Source organism: Ambystoma mexicanum, chromosome 2q, assembly GCF_040938575.1.
Source record: "Ambystoma mexicanum isolate Mex_15411 chromosome 2q, UKY_AmexF1_1, whole genome shotgun sequence".
Taxonomy (NCBI): domain Eukaryota; kingdom Metazoa; phylum Chordata; class Amphibia; order Caudata; family Ambystomatidae; genus Ambystoma; species Ambystoma mexicanum.
In genome coordinates, this window is record NC_090924.1 from 725,746,326 (window position 1) to 725,771,072 (window position 24,747).

A 24,747-nucleotide genomic window follows, 5' to 3' on the forward strand; every position below is an offset into this window, starting at 1 on the left:
GGGCACCATCCACCAGGCCCCCACACATGTCCAACTCATGTCCCCCTGCACCCCCACCCCCCAGCACTGTGGGGCACCCTCCTCCAGGCCCTCACTCATGTCCAACTCATGTCCCCCTGCACCCCCACCCCCAGCACTGTGGGGCACCCTCCACCAGGCCCCCACTCATGTCCAACTCATGTCTCCCTGCACCCCCACCCCCCAGAATCCAGGGGCACCCTCCACCAGGCCCCCCCACATGTCTCCCAGCACCCCCACCCCCAAGCAGTCAGGGGCACCCTCCAACAGGCCCCAACTCATGTCTCCCAGCACCCCCACCCCCCAGCAGTGCAGGGCACCCTCCACCATGCCCCCACACATGTCTCCCAGCACCCCCACCACCCAGCACTGTGGGGCACCCTCCACCAGGCCCCCACTCATGTCCAACTCATGTCCCCCTGCACCCCCACCCCCCAGCACTGTGGGGCACCCTCCACCAGGCACACACTCATATCTCCCAGCACCCCCATCCCCCAGCATCCAAGGGCACCCTCCACCAGGCCCCCACTCATGTCTCCCAGCCCCCTATCCCCCAGCAGTCAGGGGCACCCTCCACCAGGACCCCACTCATGTGTCCCAGCACCCCCACCCCCCAGCAGTGCAGGGCACCCTCCACCATGCCCCCACACATGTCTCCCAGCACCCCCACCCCCCAGCACTGTGGGGCACCCTCCACCAGGCCCCCACTCATGTCCAACTTATGTCTCCAGGCACCCCTACCCCCCAGCACTGTGGGGCACCCTCCACCAGGCACCCACTCATGTCTCCCCCTCCCACCCCCCCAGCATCCAGGGGCACCCTCCACCAGGCCCCCACTCATGTCCCCCTGCACCCCCACCCCCCAGCACTGTGGGGCACCCTCCACCAGGCCCCCCTCATATCCAACTCATGTCCCCCTGCACCCCCACACCCCAGCAGTCAGGGGCACCCTCCACCAGGCCCCTACTCATGTCTCCCAGCACCCCCACCCCCCAGCAGTGCAGGGCACCCTCCACCATGCCCCCACACATGTCGCCCACCCCTCCACCCCCCAGCAGTCAGGGGCACCCTCCACTAGGCAGCCACTCATGTCTCCCTGCACCCCCACCCCCCAGCATTCAGGGGCACCCTCCACCAGGCCCTCACTCATGTCTCCCAGCCCCCCCACCCCCAGCATTCAGGGGTACCCTCCACAAGGCCCCACTCATGTCTCCCACCCCCCAACCCCCAGCAGTCAGGGGCACCCTCCACCAGGCCCCCATTCATGTCTCCCTGCACCCCCACCCCCCAGCATCCAGGGGCACCCTCCACCAGGCCCCCACTCATGTCTCCCTGCACCCCCACCCCCCAGTATCCAGGGGCACCCTCCACCAGGCCCCCACTCATGTCCAACTCATGTCCCCCTGCACCCCCACCCCCAGCACCCAGGGGCACCCTCCACCAGGCCCACACTCATGTCTCCCAGCACCCCCACCCCCCAGCACCCAGGGGCACCCTCCACCAGGCCCCCACTCATTTCCAACTCATGTCTCCCTGCACCCCCACCCCCGGCACTGTGGGTCACCTCCACCAGGCACCCACTCATGTCTCCCTGCACCCCCACCCCCCAGCATCCAGGGGCACCCTCCACCAGGCACCCACTCATGTCTCCCACTCCCCCTACCCCCAGCAGTCAGGGGCACACTCCACCAGGCCCCCACTCATGTCCCCCTGCACCCCCAGCACTGTGGGGCACCCTCCACCAGGCCCCACTCATGTCCAACTCATGTCTCCCTGCACCCACACCCCCCAGCAGTCCGATTGGCCTGGGTACGTGTATTTCAGGGGTGCGCGGGTAGTCTTACACGCAATTTCATCAGGGTACGTGTATTACGGGTCCGCGTGAACTTCCACACGGGATATCAGCAGGGTACGTGTATTTACGGGTCCGCGTGAACTTCCACATGCGATATCAGCAGGGTACGTGTATTACAGGGTTCACGTGAACTTCCACACGTGACTGGGCCTGGGAGAGTGGGGTACGTGTATTCCTGGGGTGGGCGGGAATATTTACACGCGACTGGGCCTGGGAGAGCGTGTTACGTGTATTCCTGGGGTGGGCGGGAAGATTTACACGGTCGCCTACAACGCACCAAGAAAAAAATGTCCAATCCGGACACGCGTACGCCAGCATGAAGCAGGCGCACGTCCCGCGCAGCATAAAAGTGTGAGCAAACAACAAACAAGCTCAGACGCCAGGATGAATACACCGTTCCTTGCAGCAGTGGCCGTGGGATACCGCAGGAGGAGGAGGAGGATAGTCAGGGCTAGAATCTTTACACCCAGAACCAGCCTTTTTGGTATGCCTGATGACCAGGTGTATGGGAGGTACAGGTTTCCACCTCACATAATACTCGACCTGGTCAGTGAGTGGGAGGATGACCTCACATCACCCACCCTGTGCTCCCAAGCACTCAGCCCCCTGGAGAAGGTCCTCAATGTACTGCACTTACTGGCAATCCGGATCATTTCAGCGGACAAGTGGCATAGTGGGGGGGTGTCACAGGCCACGCAGTCACGGTGCCTACACCAGGTGTTGGCCATCATCACTGCATGCCCATCAGTCCGCAGGCACATATACTTGCCCAGAACGCCTGCAGAAAGGCAGGCTGTCAGCCAGGATTTCTACAGGGTGGCACAATTCCCCAAAGTGCTAGGTGCCATTGATTGCACCCATGTGGCTCTACGTCCCCCCAGGGCATCTGAGCACATATATAGAAACCGCAAGCACTGGCATTCCATCAACGTCCAGGTAGTATGTGATGCCAAGGGAATCATCACCTCAGTATATGCCAACTATCCAGGGTCCACCCACGACAGTTTCATTTACAGGATGTCAACCCTAAACTGGGACATGGAAGCTGGGCGGCATGGCGATGCATGGCTGCTTGGTGAGTATAAATGCCACAGCACACGCATGCATGACAGATACAGAGTAATGTAACTACCCCACTAATGATCCCCATCACCACCTCCCCAGGGGACAGTGCCTACCCTCTGAGCACCCACATGATGACGCCAATTCGGAACCCCAGCACGCCTCCTGAGGTAAGATACAACACAGCCCATATTGCAACCCGGGGCATAGTGGAGCGCCATTCGGAGTGCTCAAGTCACGCTTTCGCTTCCTTGACCGTTCTGGCGGGCAGCTGTTATACGCTCCCCCAGTAGTGTGCAGGATCATAGTGGCAGCATGTGTCCTGCACAATGTTGCAACACGCCGGGGCCTGGCTGTGGACATGGTGGTGCCCCCACATCCCCAACCACATGCACGCCCGCTGCGCATGGGAGGGGAAAGGGCACGGGGTGAGGCAGCCCGTACGCAGCTGGTGGCTAATTACTTCACATAGAAACCATACCCCTGTGGAGTGCACACAGCCCTGGCACATACCATCTGACAATCAATGATGACTCAATCTGACAATTCTGATGAATTAAGGGACAGTCAACTGTCAGAACCATAGCAGCCTGAGATTGTTCACCTGGAAGTGTCACAATGTGTGCATCCCTACCTACACAAACACCACCAATGCAGTGTCATCAAAAGACACACTTCTATGCAGCAAAAATGAATACCCACTTGCAAAATACAACATGAGAACAGTGCCATGTCACCCAACCCCTCCCCGGCAACGCCACACAACACACCATGGCATGTCATACTATGTGAGAGCAAACAAATTAATCCCCACAACATGACACAAGTGTCACAAAGTACAGTGTCCCTAATGGAAACTGGCCACACATGAAATGCTCACAGTAATGCAGGGCCAACAACACACATTATCACATATTTACCAATAATACTATTCACCTACATAACCTCCAACCTACCATAAACATGACAGTAAGGATTAAAAAAATTGGTAGTCTCACTACCTGATAATGCCAGCACTTCGACCACTTCCAACTGTACAGTGTTAGCGCCACGCAAAAGTGTAGGTGCACTGCTTACAACATGGACTCCATTTCCAAAGTAGACCGCCTTGTGAAGACATGAGGAATGGACCTACAAATTAGGAGGATGAGATGGATGCAGAGGCACATATCAATACACCATGCAGTGTACAATACAACAACAATATGCACTAGGAATGTATACACAGTATTGACTACAGACTGCCCACACATCAAATGGGAGTCCAATATCACTGTGTAAGTCAAAGTCACTTGGTCACACCCTTTGCAAGCCCATGGAAACAGGAAGCAGGAGGGGTGTGTGTCACACAAACCCAAGCATCTAACCCAAATTCAGGACAAGTCTGCATGTGCCCAGCCACAATACAGCGTATGCCCACAGGATCCACACAAGGCAACACACTGTAAAAAAAATCAAAAATCAAAAATCAAAAATGGCCATGTATGGGCCAGGGGGGTGGGGGAGGCCACCCAGGAGGTCCGAGGACAGGGTGCACACCAAAACCCACCTGTGTGGATATTGCGAAAAAAAACACCTCCATGGGCTCATGGCCTGCACGGCTACCCTATTGTGAGAGAATCGATGCTGTTGCTCTCCTCACCCTCTGCAGCTGCATCAGGAGGTGGTGGCACTATGGGAGGCAGCCCACGCAAAGCCCTAGCCTGGTCCTCCATGACAGCAAGCATGCGGGTGTGGAAGGTCTGGTTCTGGAGGATAATCGTGTGGAGGTCCCCATGCAACAATTTACGGGATGCACAGACCTCCTCCCTAGTTGCCTGCATCTCAGCTGAGAGCGTACATGTGAGCCGCTCCAACTGCTGTTCTGTCCTGTGTCAGTTGAAGCCTCAAGCTCAACAAGAGTCACCCTGAGCTGACGAGTTCCACCCTCAGGGCTTCCCTGTGGCCCTGGGACTCAATAGAAATGGCTTCCTGCAGAGTCTCCAGTGCCGCCCGTCTGTTCCTGTTGGAGGCCAACATGTCCTCCCTGTGTGATTGGCAAATGGAGTCTGTTGCCTGCTGTAGTAGTTCCATCAGCCTTTCTTGGGGGACAATGGAAGTGGCCACCCTATCCATGGCCTGGAATGAACACTCACCATGGGACTTGGTGCAGGCATTAGCTGAAGTGTGATGTAGTCAGGGGGAACGTCAGCAGGATGGACTGGGACCGACACTGTCCTGACTGGCAGACTCAGAGCTGGGGTGGATGGAGCCGCAGCTGCTCCTGCAGCCTCCCCACCCTGCCTACTCGGGGCAGCAGATGACATAGCTGCCCCTGATCCACGTGGCCTGGTGACACCAACGTGCACCGCCACACATGGCCTAGACCTGCTGACCTGGAAGTCAGCCATGGAGTCACCCTGTGCCAGGTCTGGTGCCACAATGGGCTGGTCCAACAAGGGCTGAGCAGGGATGGTGTCAGCCACGTTACCCTCAACCAGGGGGGGGCATGGGTGTCCCTGACTGGTCACCCACACATGGGGGCTAGGGGCACCCTGCAAGTCCCGGCCACGTCCCCTACCGTATCCACCACGGCCATCTCTTTAGGCTTGGCCACCTTTGCCACCCTTACCGTGTGCTCGCCTCCCAACCATGGCACTGATGTTGTTGTGGGTATGGGAGTTGCAGTAAACTATTGTCCTGGGCAATTGGGGGTCAAAGGGGTAGGGTACTAGATGGAATTCGTACCCTAGTGCTCTAGCAAGGCTGTATGCGACCCCTGGGGGAAGATGACGGGTCACGCAACGCAAAGGCACCCCAAAAAAGGGAGATAATGTGCACGCAACCCCTCCTAGACCACGTGCGTGGAAATATAAACCTGCACTACGCTGTGGCACCCAGAAACACAAAAATGAACGTATGCGTGTCACACGCAGCCTAGAATGACCTCTGAAGGGGTACGCGACACACGGGGCAAGCACAGATGTTAAATACATGCGCGACTCACCGTCTGCCTGGAAAAATAGCGTGAAAAAGACGCGCATGTGCGCGTTGGCAACACCCCCGCCAAAAGAAGAATTGTACGCTGTCTGAGGAGACAGGACAACAGAAGAAGTGAACGCTGTTTGAGGAAACAGGCCCAGGAAAAAGACAAAAAGGGAAAAAGCTGTCAGAGGTAACAGGGAGTAGGAACTTGGAACTCTGTGAAGTAAATCGCGTGTGAACCGACAAGAAGTACAGATTTCACCCACTCGCACGTACAAGGAAATGGTGTTCTACACGTACCTTTTAAACATGCCCACACGTCCAACGTCACTTCCGCGTGTACGCGCTAAGGCCCTATCCTCCAATTACACAAGCTGACACTCTGACGTGCAGTCATTGGACGTGTAACATGCACCCGTGTACAGGGAAACGCCCGCGCACGCACGTCACAGACACGCATACGCGCTGAGTCCCTTTCCACCAATTACACGCTATGACACTCTGACGTGCTTATTTTTTCTATGCGCCATGGAAAAAGCACATGCGCGTAACCTCATAGACGCGCCTACATGCTGGGGACCTTTGGGCCAATGAATTTGCGTACGTGTGCTGACGCGCTTACGCGCTAAGGGCCTTTCCTCGAATTACACGCAGACGTGCTGGATTTTCACGTGCAAAATCACTCTGTATCATGCTGGCCACGCGTAAGCACACGGAAGACCACGCTCCTGCCCAGAAGGCCAAATTACTGCCCCCCAGAGCCCCGAGCATGCTCCCACCTGCCATCTGCTGCTGCCCGATTGCCTGCTGCCCACGTGCCCTGCCATTTGCTGCCTGCACATCAGCCAGGGATGCTGTTGCTGTGACCACTCCTGCTGGAACCGAAGACTCCCGACTGGGATTCCATCGCTCCACAGACCAGCCCCAGGACCCAGTTTCCCACCCACTCCTGCATCTGGGGTTGTCATGTTGAGCACTGCAACATCTGGCACCACTGGCAACCCCCGGCCAGAGAGGCAGAGGGCCACCAGCTTCAGTCAGAAGGAAATTGGTGTCCTGGTGGAGCTTGTCCTGGGGCATTATGATGCCCTCTTCAGATCATCACGCGCCGACAAGGAAGGACGGGACAGAATCTGGACGGACATCATGACTGCCATCAACGTGGAGGGGGTGGCAGTCCGACAATTCCATCATGTCAAGAAGCGCTGGGAGGACTTCAGGTCCAGGACCCTCAACAAGGCCCGGCGCCTCTTGAAGGCAGCGGATGCTAATGGGCGCCGGGGCCACTTGTCAGAAGATCAGATGAGGGTCCTAGAACGCATATCCCCAGCGCTCCACGTCCAGGTCCTTGAGAGGCAGACCTGTCTGGAGTCGAGCGATAAGTGCACATGCATCCTGATTGTAAGCTGTGCGTGTGGTGGTGTGCCAGTAGTGTGCAGGTTGCACATGTGTTTTAATGGGGCCAAGTAGAGGGGGGTGTACATGGACGTGAGGCTAACACATGCAATGGCTCTCATGTGTGAGACATGGATGGTGCTTGTGTGTGTAGGCTTGCATGCCAAATGCAGATGTGTGGGCACACATGTTTGAATGAATGTGTATGTAAGTAGGCATGTTCGTGATGTCACACATGGATGTTGGTTTCAGCTACATGTATCAGCACTGTGTACATGTGCATGTGTGTGTATTTGACAAGGGGGCAACATGGATGCATGTGACACCGGGATGTGGAAGACTGATTGGCAGATGTGACATGGATGCCGATCTCAACACTGCAACAGTTGGCAGAGGTGTACACATGCATGCAAGTGTGGTGGTGCATGTGCATGTGTAGTGCACTCCCTGTGTTGCATGTGATGTCTGGCTCACCTTTGCCTGCTCATGCCGTTGTATGTGTATGGATGGTGCTGGCTGTTGCGATATGGCTGTGGTATGGCTCATGTGTGCGAGTTGAAATGACATGTGTGTTGGCGATTGTGATGCCATGTCTGAGGTTTGCCAATGCCACTCATGTACAACCGTCATGTGTGTATGTGTCCACTGTACAGTGCCCTGATGTCTGTGTTTTATTTCTCCCTGTCTGCAGCGTCAACTGATGAAGAGGGCGGAGAAGGTGCTGTGGAGCACAGCGGCGGGGATCCCACCGCCAGCCGGAGACGCAAGGCCCGGCTCCCCTCCCAGGTTGTCATCTCGTCGGGGAGTGAGGAGTCCAGTGCCGAGTCCCAGGCCACAGCTGCCGGGGGGAGGACCAAGAGGTGGAGGTCGGAGTTGGACTCCTCGGCAGCAGAAGGGGCAGCTGGGATCCCACAGGGCCCAACGGGGGAAGATGGCACAGAGTCATCCAGGTTGGTGGGAGGTTTGGTGGAGGAGGAGGCCGTGCAAGTGACAGAGATGGGGTCTGGAGGTGGGGATTCCACTGGTGCTAGTGGTGCAGTGCAGGACCAGGGACAGGAGGCAGCACAGGCCGCCGCGGAGGTGCCTGTGTGCAATCCTGTCCCTGATCCTGTCACTGCATCATCTTGCACCAGCAGGGATGCCTACGTCCTGACCAGTTTTCAGGCAGGGGATGAGCTTACAACAACTGGCCTTCCTCTGCCTGCGGACGTGGCTATCCATTTACGGGTTGAGCCTGTCCTGACTGGTGTGGCGTTGCGTCAACGGGCCATGCGAGGTGACCTGCAGTCTTTTCATGGGGAGACTGCACGTCATCTGGAATGGCTCGTTGACCGCGTCAGCCTACTGGGACAGGTCACCCAGGCCGGATTCCTCCGTTTGCTGGAGCTTGTTCCGCCTCCCTCCTCAACTGAACATCCTATGCGCCAGTCGTCCTCTGTGCCATCTTTCCACCCATTTGTCACCTGGGTGCCCTGTGGAGCTGCCTCTGACGGTGCGGCCAGGCTGGTGGAGGACACATCCCTGCCACAGTCGGGAGTCGGACGTCCAGCAGGGGTGGCCACATCAACGACTGCACCCCGGCCGGTGGAGGATGTGCAGGCAGCAGGAGCCAGGGCACGGGCACAGCAGCAGCAGCAATGAGGTGGGAGGCATGATGGCTCGGGGCCTTCGACATCAGAGGGGCAGGCATCGGCCGGAAGAGGCAGGAGGACCCAGGACGGGAAGTGTCTTCCGTGTGGCAGCGGTTGGGCCATGCCATAGATGCGGAGCGGGCGGAAGAGGCACGGCTCACGATGGTCAGGGTGGAGAACTCCACGCGGAGGGCCCTGAGGCGGGCCGAGTGCCTCGAGGCAATCCGAAGGGAGTTGGAGAACATGCCGTCATCCCTGCGGACCCTCAGGGCCATGGAAGAGGACCGCCTCGAGGACATTGAGCAGGAGTTCGATGATGCCCTGGCCCGGAACATCCAGAAGTGAGCCGTTGGACTTATCCGCTGCCCTTGTAAATAGTTTTTTAGTGTTAAGTTTCCTTTCGGTTTTGTTTTGTTTTGTTTTGGGGCGCTTGGACAATGCCCCAACTTCTTGTATATATTTCTTCATTAGGTAGGATTTTATTTCATATGTTTCATTTAAAGGATTGGGCACATGGACCCTGGATGTTCACTTTGTACATAGTTTGACAATGGATTTGGATTGTTGATTTTATTTTCCCATGGATCAATGGTTTTTTATTATTTTTGCACCTTGGATTTATTTTCTCAGACTGACCCTTTGGAGACTTGCTTTTGGATTGCTTTTCATTTGGATTTCATGCGTCTTTTTCATTTATTGGACATGCTGAATTTCTTTTTTTTTTCTCCATTTTCTTCTGTTCCATTTCATTGCCTTGCTTTTCTGTTTAATATATTATCATTTGGTACTTCAATGTGTGGTATTCTCTCTTTGGTTTCATGCATGTCGCAATGTGTGTTTTTTCATTCACATGCTGTCATTGTGTGGGTTTGACGGATATATGTGGATGTGCAGACTAGCCATTTGGGATGCATCATGTGCTGGTGATTTATTTGTGGGGTGGATGTCATACCTGGTGGTGTGTTCAGACTGGGGTGGCGTGGGCAGTGTATTGAGGGGGCATGGGGGCCATGATTATGGATCGTCATGAGGTGTTGGGGGGACATGTATGGGGGCCTGCTGGCAGCTGTCCTGCACTGCTGGGGGGTGGGAGTGCAGGGGGACATGAGTTGGACATGAGTGGGGGCCTGGTGGAGGGTGCCCCTGACTGCTGGGGGGTGGGGTGGGGTGGGAGACATGAGTGAGGGCCTGGTAGAGGGTGACCCTGACTGCTGGCGGGTGGGGGTGCTGGGAGACATGAGTGGGGGCCTGGTGGAGGCTGCCCCTGGATGCTGGGGGGGTGCAGGGGGACATGTGTGGGGGCCTGGTGGAGGGTGCCCTGCACTGCTGGGGGGTGGAGGTGCTGGGAGACATGAGTGGGGCCTGGTGGAGGGTGCCCCTGCACTGCTGGGGGTGGGGGTGCTGGGAGACATGAGTGGGGGCCTGGTGGAGGGTGCCCCTGGATGCTGCGGGGTGCAGGGGGACATGTGTGGGGGCCTGGTGGAGGGTGCCCTGCAATGCTGGGAGGTGGGGGTGCTGGGAGACATGAGTGGGGGCCTGGTGGAGGGTGCCCCTAGATGCTGGGGGGTGGGGGTGCAGGGGGACATGAGTTGGACATGTGTGGGGGCCTGGTGGAGGGTGCTCCTGGATGCTGGGGGGTGGGGGTGCTGGGAGACATGAGTGGGGGCCTGGTGGAGGGTGCCCCTGGATGCTGGGGGGTGGGGGTGCAGGGGGACATGAGTTGGACATGAGTGGGGGCCTGGTGGCGGGTGCCCCTGGATGCTGGGGGTGGGGGTGCTGGGAGACATGAGTGGGGGCCTGTTGGAGGTGCCCCTGTATGCTGGGGGGTGGTGGTGCTGGGGGACATGAGTGGGGGCCTGCTGGCAGGTGCCCCACAGTGCTGGGGGGGTGGGGGTGCTGGGAGACATGCGTTGTTGATCAGTAGTGCAGGGTGACATGTGGCTTGGCTGGGGGGCATGCCCATGGTGGATGGGCTGCCTGCGGGACATGAGCAGGGGTGCAGGGTAGTCCCCTGTGGTGTGGTCTGCCTGCAGGGGCCTTGGAGCGTGTAGAGGGAACACCTGGGAGGACCCACACGGCCAATTCACGTGTAGTACTCCCGAAACCCCTGAAATACACGTACCCTGCTGAATTTGCATGTGAAACTTCCCACGCACCCCTAAATGACGTGCAAAGGGGTACGCGAGAAACACGGACACCCGCTGTGTGAATAATAGCGTGTGCGTGTATTTTGTGGGTGCGTGGGGAGTTTAACACGCGATCGGGGCTGGGGGAGCAGGGTACGTGTATTTCAGGGGCTCGCAGGAAGTTTAACACGCGATCGGGCCTGGGGGAGCGGGGTATGTGTATTTCAGGGGCTTGCGGGAAGTTTAACATGCGATCGGGCCTGGGGGAGCGGGGTACGTGTATTTCAGGGGCTCGCGGGTAGTTTAACACGCGATCGGGCCTGGGGGAGCAGAGTACCACGCACCATCTGCCTTGCATGTAGAAGAACGCGTAGCCAACACCCACCCGCTGTGAATTGATAGCGTATGAACCCCAACGCCTGCAGAACACACGCAACCCACCCCACGAAAAGCATGTACTGAGCAATGGAAATCCACGTGGGATCTTCAAGCCCTGCCAGGGCAACGCCCGTGCGCGATACATCACAGACGTGCTTACGCGCTAAGGGCCTTTGGTCCAATGGAATCGCGTATGCGTGCTGACGCGCTTACGCGCTAAGGGCCTTTCCTCGAGTTACACACTGACTTGCAGAATTTTCACGTGCCAAATCACTCCGTATCAAGCTGGCCACACGTAAGCACATGGAAGACCACGCTCCTGCCCAAAAGGCCGAATTACTGCCCCCAAGAACCCCGAGCAGCCTCCCACGAGCCATCTGCTGCTGTCTGCCTGCCTGCCTGCTGCCACCGCCTGCCTCGGGGGTCGCCATGTCGGGGCAAACACCATCCGAGACCACTGGCGACCCCCAGCCAGAGGGGCAGAGGGCCACCAGCTTCAGTCAGAAGGAAGTTGGTGTCCTGGTGGAGCTTGTCCTGGGGCATTATGATGCCCTCTTCGGATCATCACGCGCCGACAAGGAAGGACGGGACAGGATCTGGACAGACATCATGACTGCCATCAACGTGGAGGGGGTGGCAGTCCGACAATTCCATCATGTCAAGAAGCGCTGGGAGGACTTCAGGTCCAGGACCCTCAACAAGGCCTGGCGCCTTTTGAAGGCAGCGGATGCTAAGGGGCACCGGGGCCACTTGTCGGAAGATCAGATGAGGGTCCTGGAACGCATATCCCCAGCACTCCACGTCCAGGTCCTTGAGAGGCAGACCCGTCTGGAGTCGTGCGGTAAATGGCCAAGCATTGCTGTGTGAGACAGGGCATGTTGCAGTGTGCTGGTTGTCTGATAGTTGCCTGTATGTGTGACATAGGCCATGTACGCGTGTGTGCAGGGACATCATGGTCATGCATGTGAGACCAGTAATGTGTGAAGCACACGGTTGGTGTATGTGTTTAAATGCAACATGGGGAGCCCTATGCGGAATGGACACATGAGAGCATGCCAGTCTCTGTTCCTGGACATGGGTGGGGGTGAGGGATGGGTGCTGATGCCATGCACATGTATGTTGTCCATGTCTGTGTGTCTGACCTGCGTGTCTGTGACTTGTGAATGCCATGGATGCATGACACATATCTGTGACAATGTTCAGAATCACTGATGCAGCCTAGTTATCCTTGCATCCACTGTGTCTGGGGTGTACGAGTCAAGATGGATGAAAGTACAGTGAAGTGTGTGCATGTGATAGGCATGACCCATGATGCATGTGAGTTCAAAAACAACATTGTATGTTTCAAGAGTCCCTTGGACATGTTTGCTAATGTCCATAGCATGCGCCATTCCTGTTACTGCATGTGTTTTGCCTGCACTGACCCATGTGTTGTGGAGGGACATGATGGAAGTGATCTTTGACAGTGCCACTCATCTGCTATTGCTTCCTGTCTAGGGGACCATTGTACAGTACCCTGATGCTTGTGTTCTATGTGTCCCTCTACACAGCGCAAAGTGAAGAAGAGGGCGGAGACGGCGCTGTGGAACAAAGCGGCGGGGATGCCCCCATGGCTGCAGCGGAAGGGGTGGGTGAGCCCCCACAGGGGCTTGCAACGGCGGAAGACGGGGTGGAGCCATCCAGGTTGGTGGTTTCCACAGAGGAGGAGGAGGCCGCTACTGAGCCGCACATGGGGCCTGGTGGGGGCATCCCTGCTGGTGCAAGTGGTGCAGTCCAGGGAGAGGGGCAGGAGGCTGCACAGGTCACCGTGGAGGTGCCTGTGCATGTCACTGTCCCTGACACTGTGACTGCACCACCATGCACCAGCAGGGATGCCCCATCCCAGGCCTGTCCGCAGGTAGGGGGGATGTCCATGTCATCTGACTCCCCTCCACCTGCGGACGAGGGGACCCCTGGCCGTATGGAGAAGGTCCTGATTGGTGTCGCGTTGCGCACAGGTGTCATTCGTGATGAGGTGCGTGCTTCCCGGGGGGAGCACGCACGTCATCACGAAGAGCACCGTGCCAATGTGGCCCAGTTGGGAGCGGCCATGGTCGGGGTTTCGTACATGTGTCGGGCACTCTGGCGACCCTCTCCTCCTCTGTGGAGGCTATGCGCCAGTCGTTCTCCATGCCATCTTCTGGCCCAGATGCCACCAGGGCCCCCTGTGGACCTGCCCCGACCAACGCAGCCAACTCGGTGGGGATCCCATCCCTGCCACAGTCGGGAGTCGGAGGTCCAGCAGGGGTGGACACACCAGCAACTGGACCCCAGTAGATGGAGGATGTGACGGCATCATCGGACAGGGCACGTGCACGACGGCGTCGGTGGATTCCATCAGCCTGGATGCCGTTGTGCTGGCACAGGCAGTTGCGTTGGAGGCAGCGGCAGGCTCGACGTGGGAGGCATCATGGCTCGGGGCCATCAACATCAGGGGGGCAGGAGAACCCTGGAATGGGAGTGTCTTCCGTGTGGGAGCGGTTGGGCCAGCAGATAGTTGCGGAGCAGCAGCGGGCAGAGGAGGAACGGCTCACAATGGTCAGGGCGGAGAACTCCATGCGGAGGGCGCTGAGGCGGGCTGAGTGCCTCGAGGGTATTCGCAGGGAGTTGGAGCTGGACACTGCATTATCCCTGCGAGACCTCGGGGCCAGGGAACATGCCCGCCTCAAAGCCATTGAACAGGAGTTTGATGATGCCCTGGCCCATGACAACAACCAGTGAGCCGTCAGACTAGCCCGCTGCCCTTGTAAATAGTTATGTAGTTAGTGTTAGGTTTCCTTTGCTTTTTTATTTTTTTTTGGACCTTTTGGACAATGGACCACATTTTTGTATATAGTTTTTTTATTAGGTAGTAGTATTAGATAGGTTTCATTTCTTCCGTTGGGATCATGGACCCTGGATTGTTTATCTGTATATAGTTGACTGTTGGATTTTATTTTCTTATTTTGAATTTACCCATGGAGCAATGGTTTTCGGTTTTGATTTTCCATTGGATTTACTTTTTTGAACTGTGACCTTGGACACCTTTCCTTTGGATTATGATTTGTGGTTTAAGATTATTTTACGGACATGCTGCATTTGGTTTTTAATTCCCATTGTCGTTTGTTTATTTTTGATTCCATTAATGTTGCTTTTAATACATTTTCTTCATCAAACTTCAATGTGTAGTATCATCTCATTGGTTTCATGCATATCATGCTATGGGTTTTGACATTCACTGACGCCCATTGTGTGTATGTGAGGAACATGTGTTCATTTACATACTTGCCATTGGGGTTGTATTATGTAATTGGCATTTCTAAGTGGGTAGATGCAATACTTGGGTGGGTGTTTGGCATGTGGAGGCAGCCCATAAGGGCCAGGGATCTAGATTGTGATGACGTGTTGGCTGGGGGACGTGAGTCGGGGCCTGCTGGCAGGTGCCCCGCAATGCTGGGGGGTGGAGGTGCAGGGGGACATGAGTGGGACATGAGTGGGGGCCTGCTGGCAGGTGCCCCGCAATGCTGGGGGGGTGGGGGTGCAGGGGGACATGAGTGGGACATGAGTGGGGGCCTGCTGGCAGGTGCCCCGCAATGCTGGAAGGTGGGGGTGCAGGGGGACATGAGTGGGACATGAGTGGGGGCCTGCTGGCAGGTGCCCCACAGTGCTGGGGGGTGGGGGTTCAGGGGGACATGAGTTGTACATGTGTGGGGGCCTGGTGTAGGGTGCCCTGCACTGCTGGAGGGTGGGGGTGCTGGGAGACATGTGTAGGGGCCTGGTGGAGGGTGCCCCTGGATGCTGGGGGGTGGGGGTGCTGGGAGACATGTGTGGGGGCCTGGTGGAGGGTGCCCTGCACTGCTGGGGGGTGGGGGTGCAGGGGGACATGAGTTGGACATGAGTGGGGGCCTGGTGGAGGGTGCCCCTGGATGCTGGGGGGTGGGGGTGCTGGGAGACATGAGTGGGGGCCTGGTGGAGGGTGCGCCTGGATGCTGGGGGGTGGGGGTGCAGGGGGACATGAGTTGGACATGAGTGGGGGCCTGGTGGAGGGTGCCCCTGGATGCTGGGGGGTGGGGGTGCTGGGAGACATGAGTGGGGGCCTGGTGGATCGTGCCCTGCACTGCTGGGGGGTGGGGGTGCTGGGAGACATGTGTGGGGGCCTGGTGGAGTGTGCCCCTGGATGCTGGGGGGTGGGGGTGCTGGGAGACATGTGCGGGGGCATGGTGGAGGGTGCCCTGCACTGCTGGGGGGTGGAGGTGCAGGGGGACATGAGTTGGACATGAGTGGGGGCCTGGTGGAGGGTGTCCCTGGATGCTGGGGGTGCTGGGAGACATGAGTGGGTGCCTGGTGGAGGGTGCCCTGCACTGCTGGGGGGTGGGGGTGCAGGGAGACATGTGTGGGGGCCTGGTTGAGGGTGCCCCTGAATGCTGGGGGGTGGGGGTGCATGGGGACATGAGTTGGACAAGAGTGGGGGCCTGCTGGCAGGTGCCCCACAGTGCTGGGGGGGTGGGGGTGCTGGGAGACATGCGTTGTTGATCAGTAGTGCAAGGTGACATGTGGCTTGGCTGGGGGGCATGCCCATGGTGGATGGGCTGCCTGCGGGACATGAGCAGGGGTGCAGGGTAGTCCCCTGTGGTGTGGGCTGCCTGCAGGGGCCGTGGAGAGTGTAGAGGGAACACCTGGGAGGACCCACATGGCCAATTCACGTGTAGTACTCCCCGCGCACCCCTGAAATACACGTACCCTGCTGAATTTGCGTGTGAGACTTCCCGCGCACCCCTGGAAAACACGTACCCAGGACAATTGCGTGTGGAACTTCCCGCGCACCCCTGAAATACACGTACCCTGCTGAATTTGCGTGTGGAACTTCCCGCGCACCCCTGAAATACACGTACCCTGCTGAATTCCCGTGTGAAACTTCACGCGCACCCCTGGAACACACGTACCCATGACAATCGCATGTGGAACTTCCCGCGCACCCCTGAAATACACATACCCTGCTGAATTTGCGTGTGAAACTTCCCACGCACCCCTAGAATACACGTACCCAGGAAAATCGCATGTGGAACTTCCCGCGCACCCCTGAAATACACGTACCCTGCTGTATTCGCGTGTGAAACTTCCCGTGCACCCCTGGAATACACGTACCCAGGACAATCGCATGTGGAACTTCCCGCGCACCCCTGAAATACATGTACCCTGCTGTATTCGCGTGTGAAACTTCCCGCGCACCCCTGAAATACACGTACCCTGCTGAATTCACGTGTGAAACTTCCCACTCACCCCTGGAATACACATACCCAGGACAATCGCATGTGGAACTTCCCACGCACCCCTGAAATACACGTACCCGGCTGTATTCGCGTGTGAAACATCCCGCGTACCCCTGAAATACATGTACCCAGGACAATCGCGTGTGAAACTTCCCACGAACCCCTGAAATACACGTTCCCCGCTTGGCGTTTACTGTTTGGCAGCCCTGTGAACTGGTCCAAGGTTAGCGCAGACATTTGCGATGAATTGGGGATTTTGATGGCTTTTCCTTGCGCAAGGGTGTTCTTGGGGGCGTAACTGGCGCTGCTGCAGGGTCGCTGCGCCACTCTGCGCCACGGCTGGTTTTGGAGGCTAAAATCCATGAATACGCTGTCCGATGAAATGGATTTTATCGCACACGGCTGGCACAGTGTATCGCACGGGGACACTGTGCGCCAGCCGCATGCGTCACTTTTGTGCGAAATTCTATGAATTACCCTGTAAATGTACCTTGTAGTCGCTATTAGTGCACCTCAAAATGATCAATCCAGTCTGGTAAGACTACCAACTGGTACCCTGCAGGGTTTGTAGAATACTAGAATTGTGCACAAAAAATAATAACGTTTCATTTTAAAATGTGTGTTTTCACAGACAAATTATAACTCTTTGATTAGGTAATCTAAGGATAAAGGCGTACCTTCAAAGCCTCGCAGTTGCGGTACTTATTATACTGGATGTCAAAAATCATCATACCGATCAAAGTCAATCCATGCAGATATATATTGATGCAACGAAAACCATTCCATTGCGGGGGTCAACGGAGAAACGAGAGGGAGGAAAATAAACACACATGTAGGTGTCAGCATTGTTGGACATCAAAGACACCGAGCAGCGGTGAAGCAACTCATTGGATTGCAGGTCCGCGATGTTGCGGAAGTCTAAGGGACTATAGAGCAAGGTTCTTACCACGATCGGGCGTGTAGCAGCTCTGTGTACAGACGTTTGTAGAGGTATCGCGAGAGCCCGGCTCTCGCGAGATCTCGCTCGCGCGATCAGCTCCGCCCCCGCGCGCTACGCGCGATGACGGGACGAGCTGAGGACGCGAAGAGAGCGTCTTCCCGGCTCCTCCGAGCACGGGAGTTGTTTTTATAAGTTTACCAGCTAATCAAAGCCACGGCACCCCAACCCCTGTTGGCCACGTTTGGCCCTGTTAATGCTGGACATTTTCTATGCCTCATTTATCCATAGTCAATGGAAATAAAGTCCTGGTGAAAACCCTGCCTGGCTCCTGTCTTCCTTCAGGCACCGTTATACTACATAAATTGGCGACGAGGATCACCACAAGAACCGCGCAGAAACATGCAGGGAGCCACACCGCCACCACCCTTTCTACAGACACCAGGTAGGCCTGCCATTCCTTGGCCACAATGGCAACCCCTGTTCACGACCTACGTGGAGGCAATGGGTGGATCGGGATTTTCAGCGGTGAGACGCAGAGCCATGTTACTTAACGCCTTAGGGGTGGAAGGGCAAAGAATTTTCGAGGGCCTTACCCCGATACCAGTAGATGACGTCAATGACGATGTGTTCATGGAGGCCGTTAGAAGAATCATTAAGAGGTTCGCCAGCAAAGAGAACACTGTACTCCACAGAATAAGGTTTTACACTCGGAAACAAGAGCAGTCCGAACCCGTCGATGACTACGTCACGAAATTAAGGGAACTAGCAGCCCTGTGTAACTTCGGTACCGACGCGGAAAACCGCATATGCGACATGCTAATCGTCCATACCAACAGTCGCAAAGTCCAGGATAAGTTCATCCTCGAAAAAGAGTTACAGTTATAAAAAGCCGTGGAAATTGCCAGAGCGGTAGAGGAAACCGCGGGGAGAAGGAAAGAGTTCACAGGGGCCCAAGTCCCCACTGAAATACAAGCAGTTGGATTCCGTCCAAGAAAGGAAAAATCTGCACCAGACACGAGAGAGTCAAGAAACAGCAAGAGAGAACCCCTCAAGTGTCATAGGTGCTCCAGCACCAAACACCTGGCATATGACAGAGAGTGCCCAGCCAGAGACAAGGAATGTTCAATCTGCAAACGCATAGGACACTTCTCGATAGTGTGTCGATGGAGGAACAAGAAGGTCGCGAGCCTCACCACAGACCACACAAAAGAAAGGGAATCCTCGTCAGATGAGGAGGGGAGACCCACGGTCATAATGGTGAACAGCACCCGAGCCAGGAGAGAGAAGCCTCACTGCGTCATCAGAATCGATGGAAGAGAGACTCGAGTTATGGCAGATTCCGGGTCGGACCTCACCATCCTACCCCTTCAGACATATAAAGACATGGTGGGTAAAGAGAAAGTGGAAGTGCTCACCACACGACACAAGCCCACGGTGTTTGGCGGGGCCTCAGTCGAACTTTTAGGGTATATCAACGGAAAAGTCGAATTCAAAGGAAGGGAAACCGTCACCAGAGTCTACTTCAGCCATGAAGGGCCTGCAGTATTGGGCTGGGATGATCAAGACAAGTTAAAAATCAGACTGGATCCCAGCACAGAAGATCAAGTCCTATCAGTCCATACGAGAAATGAATCCGTTGTCAAGAGCGATTACCCCACACTTTTCTCGGAGGAGCCGGGGCACATTAAAAGTTTCATTCACAAGATCGTGCTCAAAAGAAATGCCGTCCCTGTCAAGCACCGGGTGAGACCAGTACCGGCCACAGCAAGGGACACCCTGAGGCAACAGCTGGACAAAATGAAGAGGGAAGGAGTGATAGAAGAAATTGAAGCGTCCGAATGGCTGAGCCCAGTCGTCCTGATAAAGAAACCCCACTCACAGGAATTAAGGGTGTGCATAGACCTGCGCAGCCTGAATTTAGAAGTCATCACGGACAACTACCCGCTCCCAAGCATAAACGAACTCATATTATTAATGAAGGAGGCCGAAATATTCTCAAAGCTTGACATGAGAAACGCATATCATCAGATACAGCTCCATGAAGAGTCGAAACCACTTACTGCATTTATCACGCCCTTTGGCACGTTTCAATTCACTAAAATGCCTTTCGGGTTGTCGTCGGCTGCATCGGCCTTTCAGCGCATGATGGACGTCCTACTCAGGAAAGTCGAAAATGTAGTATATTTTCAGGATGACATATTGGTTTATGCAAAGGACAAGCAGACGCATGATACCACCCTCAAAGTGGTTCTCAACAAACTACAAGATGCAGGAGTGCGTTTACGCCACGAGAAATGCTCGTTTGGAGTAAAAGAAGTGGAATATCTGGGGTACAGAATTTCGGAAAAGGGGATCAGCCCTAAAGAAAATCTGATGCAAGCCATCACCAAAGCTCCTGAACCAGCCACCAAAGAAGAGGTGAGGTCTTTTCTGGGATTGGCTGAGTATTACGCGAAATTTATACCAAAGTTTTCAGAAACCACGTCACCCCTACGCGAGCTACTCAAAAAGGGGACAGAATTTTCTTGGAGGGAACCTCAGAAGAGGGCGATGGACACCATAAAGCAACACATCACGAAAGCTCCATGTCTGCAACCCTTTAACCCAGAGTGGGATACGGTCATTACCACTGACGCCAGTGCATGCGGATTAGGAGCAGTGCTAACGCAGAGGAGAGGTGACACCGAACATGTGGTGGCCTTCGCGTCGAAGGCACTATCAGAGGCGGAACGGAATTACTCAACGATTGAAAAGGAAATGCTAGCATGCGCATGGGCAGTCGAACATTTTAGAACATATGTGTGGGGCACAAAGTTCAAGCTGGTGACAGATCACAAGCCGCTCATCCACATTCTCAGCCCGGGAGGCACCAAAACATCCACGCCCAGGCTAGCTCGCATTGCAGCAAAACTACAAGAATACACATTTGAAATCCATCACATATCAGGATGGAAAAACTCGCAAGCCGACTGCATGTCGAGACTGCCAGAGAACAAGGAAAGGGCTACCACATTCCTACAGGGGGAATGCATAGTCGCATCCATATCAGACATAAGGGCCCCAGATTACCTGGAACTCAGTGAAAGACACTGGGAAGAAGAAGACGGGAAGGACCCAATCATGGCCAAGATACGCAATTGGATCAAAGAAGGCTGGCCCCATGAGAAAATGCTGCCGGAGGGCATGAGAGCATATTGGAAGGTGCAAGATGAGTTGTCGGAAACGGAGGGAATAATCATGAAAATGGATCAGATCATCCCCCCCACAGGAATGAGGCGCACCATACTCTGCAGGGCCCACGCGGGGCACCTCGGGAACACGATGACTCGCCGCAGGGTGAGAGAAGCTTACTGGTGGCCGTCCATGGACCAGGAAATACGCACCATGATAGAGCGCTGCCATGAATGCCTAAACAGTGACAAAAGACTTAAGGTCCGACAAGCGCCTCTCATTCCCACGGAGATACCAGAAGCGGTATGGTCCAAAGTGGGCATTGACTTCATAGGGCCCCTGGAGGCGATGGAAACGGAACATAAATATGGCATAGTGCTGGTCGACTACTTATCCAAGTGGGTCGAAGCCGAGTTTGTCCCGAACATAACCACAGAGACGGTCATAGAGGTACTCACTGAAATATTCCAAAGGGAAGGTCTCCCCAAAGAAGTCGTCACAGACAATGGAGTGCAACTAGTATCCAAAGATATGGAAGCATTTTTGAGAAAGAACCACATCAAACAAAAGAAAGCGGCCTTGTATCACCCCCAAGCAAATGGACTGGTGGAGAGGGCGAACAGGTTCATAAAAGGGGCCATCCAACTGGCAACAGCGTCAGGAATGAACCCCCTCAAAACCGTCAAAGAAGCCATAGCGGCTCACAGGCTTACGCCAAATGGAATTACTCAAATATCCCCATTCAAAATGTTGAGAGGGAGGAGTGCGGCATCCACCCTCATTCCTCCATGGCTGGCGAAAGTAAGGGAAGATGAAGCAGTTGACATGACTGAAGTAGTATGGCGCATGGAGAGAAACAAGAAACGCATGAAAGAGTGGAGTGATGAAAGAAGAAGGACGAAGCATGCGCCCAACATAAGGGAAGGGGACTGGGTCAAAATCAAACTGCCAAGAAAGGACCAAGCCACGGGATCCCGTTACAGTAGGCCCATAAAAGTAGCTCACCAAGGGACAAATCACGTCCGCACGGAAGACGGGCGCTCCTGGAACTTGGAAAGGGTAGCACTATACCAGAAAAGGCAAGAAGAAGCGAAGACCCAAGAGACACCCCACTTAGAAACCGAAAGAGATAATTGGAGAAACGAGGAACAAGAAGCAGAGGGAGGCGAAGGAGAAAGAGACGCAACCGTAGTGGAAGGGGAAGAACCATGTGAAAGTCCTGAACCAGAGCAGCAGAGACCATGCCCTGTGATCAGTGAGAGGCCCCGAAGGGAGCACAGAAGACCGGTGAGATACAATGACTATGTAGTACAGTGAACCCGCTCTGCTTTTGGGAAAAGGGAGGTGTGTAGAGGTATCGCGAGAGCCCGGCTCTCGCGAGATCTCGCTCGCGCGACCAGCTCCGCCCCCGCGCGCTACGCGCGATGACGGGACGAGCTGAGGACGCGAAGAGAGCGTCTTCCCGGCTCCTCCGAGCACGGGAGTTGTTTTTATAAGTTTACCAGCTAATCAAAGCCACGGCACCCCAACCCCTGTTGGCCACGTTTGGCCCTGTTAATGCTGGACATTTTCTATGCCTCATTTATCCATAGTCAATGGAAATAAAGTCCTGGTGAAAACCCTGCCTGGCTCCTGTCTTCCTTCAGGCACCGTTATACTACAACGTTGGACGCTGTGCAAGTGCTAAGGAACCATAAAGGTTTGCTGCACTAGACTGCAGCACTGATATGCAAATTGTGTACACTAGGAGCCGCCATCTTGGGTATGAACGTGTTTCAAAGCGGAGCATTTTTCAACTAATTTTCACTTAATGAGTTCACAGTAATGAGACTGAATATCATTGCCTGGATTGATTTCGAAGTGTTTGGTGTGCAATGTTAAAAACAGGGAATAAGTACAAGCCGACAATTTACTTGTAACTCACGCATCTGTCTGACCAGGTCTAGACTTGTAACCTTAACAACGCGCACTGCCACCCTGAATATATTTGGCCAAAGGGTGATCTGTTGTGTGTGGTACCAGAACTTAATAGTTGAAGGTGTAACTTGCAGAGCATGCGCCCTGCTTGCCCAGTTGTGCATATATTTAAGCTGTAATTACAGTTGATGGTTACACACAGTTCGAACATTACATATAAATTACAAGGTGATACAGGTGAAATGTAATTTGCGTGCTTATTTAAAGAAAGACTGCAAACTCATGATCAGAGTTGAGGCCAACATGAACAGTACGATATTTGCAAATGAGTCTAGCTTCCAATCGACGTAATTTCAAAGTCAAATTTCCCCCTCTGTGTGGCAACGAAACCTTCACCAAACCGGCAAACTTGATATCAGATTTGTTGTCGAATTGATGATATTTTTGCCAATGACTTGCCAAAGGGTATTTCGCCTCTTGGCTAGCTATCATACAGAGGTGTTCCCTAATGCGTATTCTAAAGGTTTAATAGTGCTGCCTATATATTTTAGACCGCAAACGCAGATAATACAACATACTACATTTTGGTGTTCAATTAATAAATGACTCTATACGATGTTCTCCTAATTTATCAAAAACAATGGAGCAAGTTCCACATTTGTGAAACCCCTTATCCTGGGCCATGCGTAGCCAGGACTGCTTCTGTTGAGTGTTGTGCATAAATGATGGGCACAACATGTTCTTAAGGGTGATCGCTTTGCTGAAGGTTAGGTGTCCCATGCCCTCTGATGGTGTGGCCATGCCCCGAATTTGGCAGCATGTCTTCGACGATGTAATCAGCCCTGACGCTTCCACGCTGCTATTATCCTAGTATCCGGGCTGCCCTCCCTACTAGGCTGGAACTTGGACGTTGCTGCAGGTGTGGAATAGGTGGTGTGGTTTGCATGCCCTGTGTGCTCTCTATGAGTGGCGGGGTGGAGCTGACTGGACGGAGGGCCCGGTACACTAAGACCCAGTGCTCCCTTTGGGATGCCTGAAGGTACAGGGACACAAGGAAGACATCCCATATCGCCACCCCAGTTACTGCCTCAGTTCACCAGTGGTGCCAGCTTGTGGCCATGTCAGGGGTGCTTGTGTGATTGTGCCTGGGGGGAACTTCAACACGCCTGCTGGTGGTAATACGACATGAATATGGGTGATGAGGAGGGAAAAGTATCTTAATAGTCCTGAAACCCTTCTATGGGATCCCGCACGCAGAGTGGCCGGTAGGATCCCCACACTGGAAGAACCCTGTGGCTGAATTTGACATCACAGGTGCTCTGGTGATGTTGGCCCCCATTGGGGAAGTGGGTTGAATATCTAGAAATGTTCTTTGTGACCACTAGGGAGACAGATGACGTGGCAAAGAAAGCTTGCTGCTGTTTTATGCCAGGAGTGTGGTACAAAAATCTTTAATACCCTGCAGATTAGGTGTATGAGGTGGAGAGCAAGGTGCTCCAAACCTTTTTTTGCCTGAGCATTAACCAGGATTATGAAAATGAAATAATAATAATACTTTATTGTGATTTAATCCTAAATTTAGGATTTTACATCTTGTATATATCTCATAGACCATACAAAACGTACAAAACATAAAACATAAATAGCAGTCATAAAATGAACTAATACCTCCAAAAGTCTAGTATTGCATCATAGTACAATACAATGCCATTAAACAATTGAGCAGTACACTAAAAGCAAAATGTATATAAATAAAAGTAAATAAAATAAAATGTATGTATAAAATAAAATACAGTATGTGAGCACTGAAGTGCATAAGGAATGAGCCACCGTAGTATGATCATAATTTGTCTGGAAATAGGGTGTTAACATAAGACCATACCCTAAAAAGAGCAAGTTGGAGACCCAAAGACTTGGAGTTAAGGCAACTATCCCAAAAGGCTTCCTCGGTTATGGCCTCATAGTTATGAACCCATTTCCCAAATGCGCACATATATGTTGG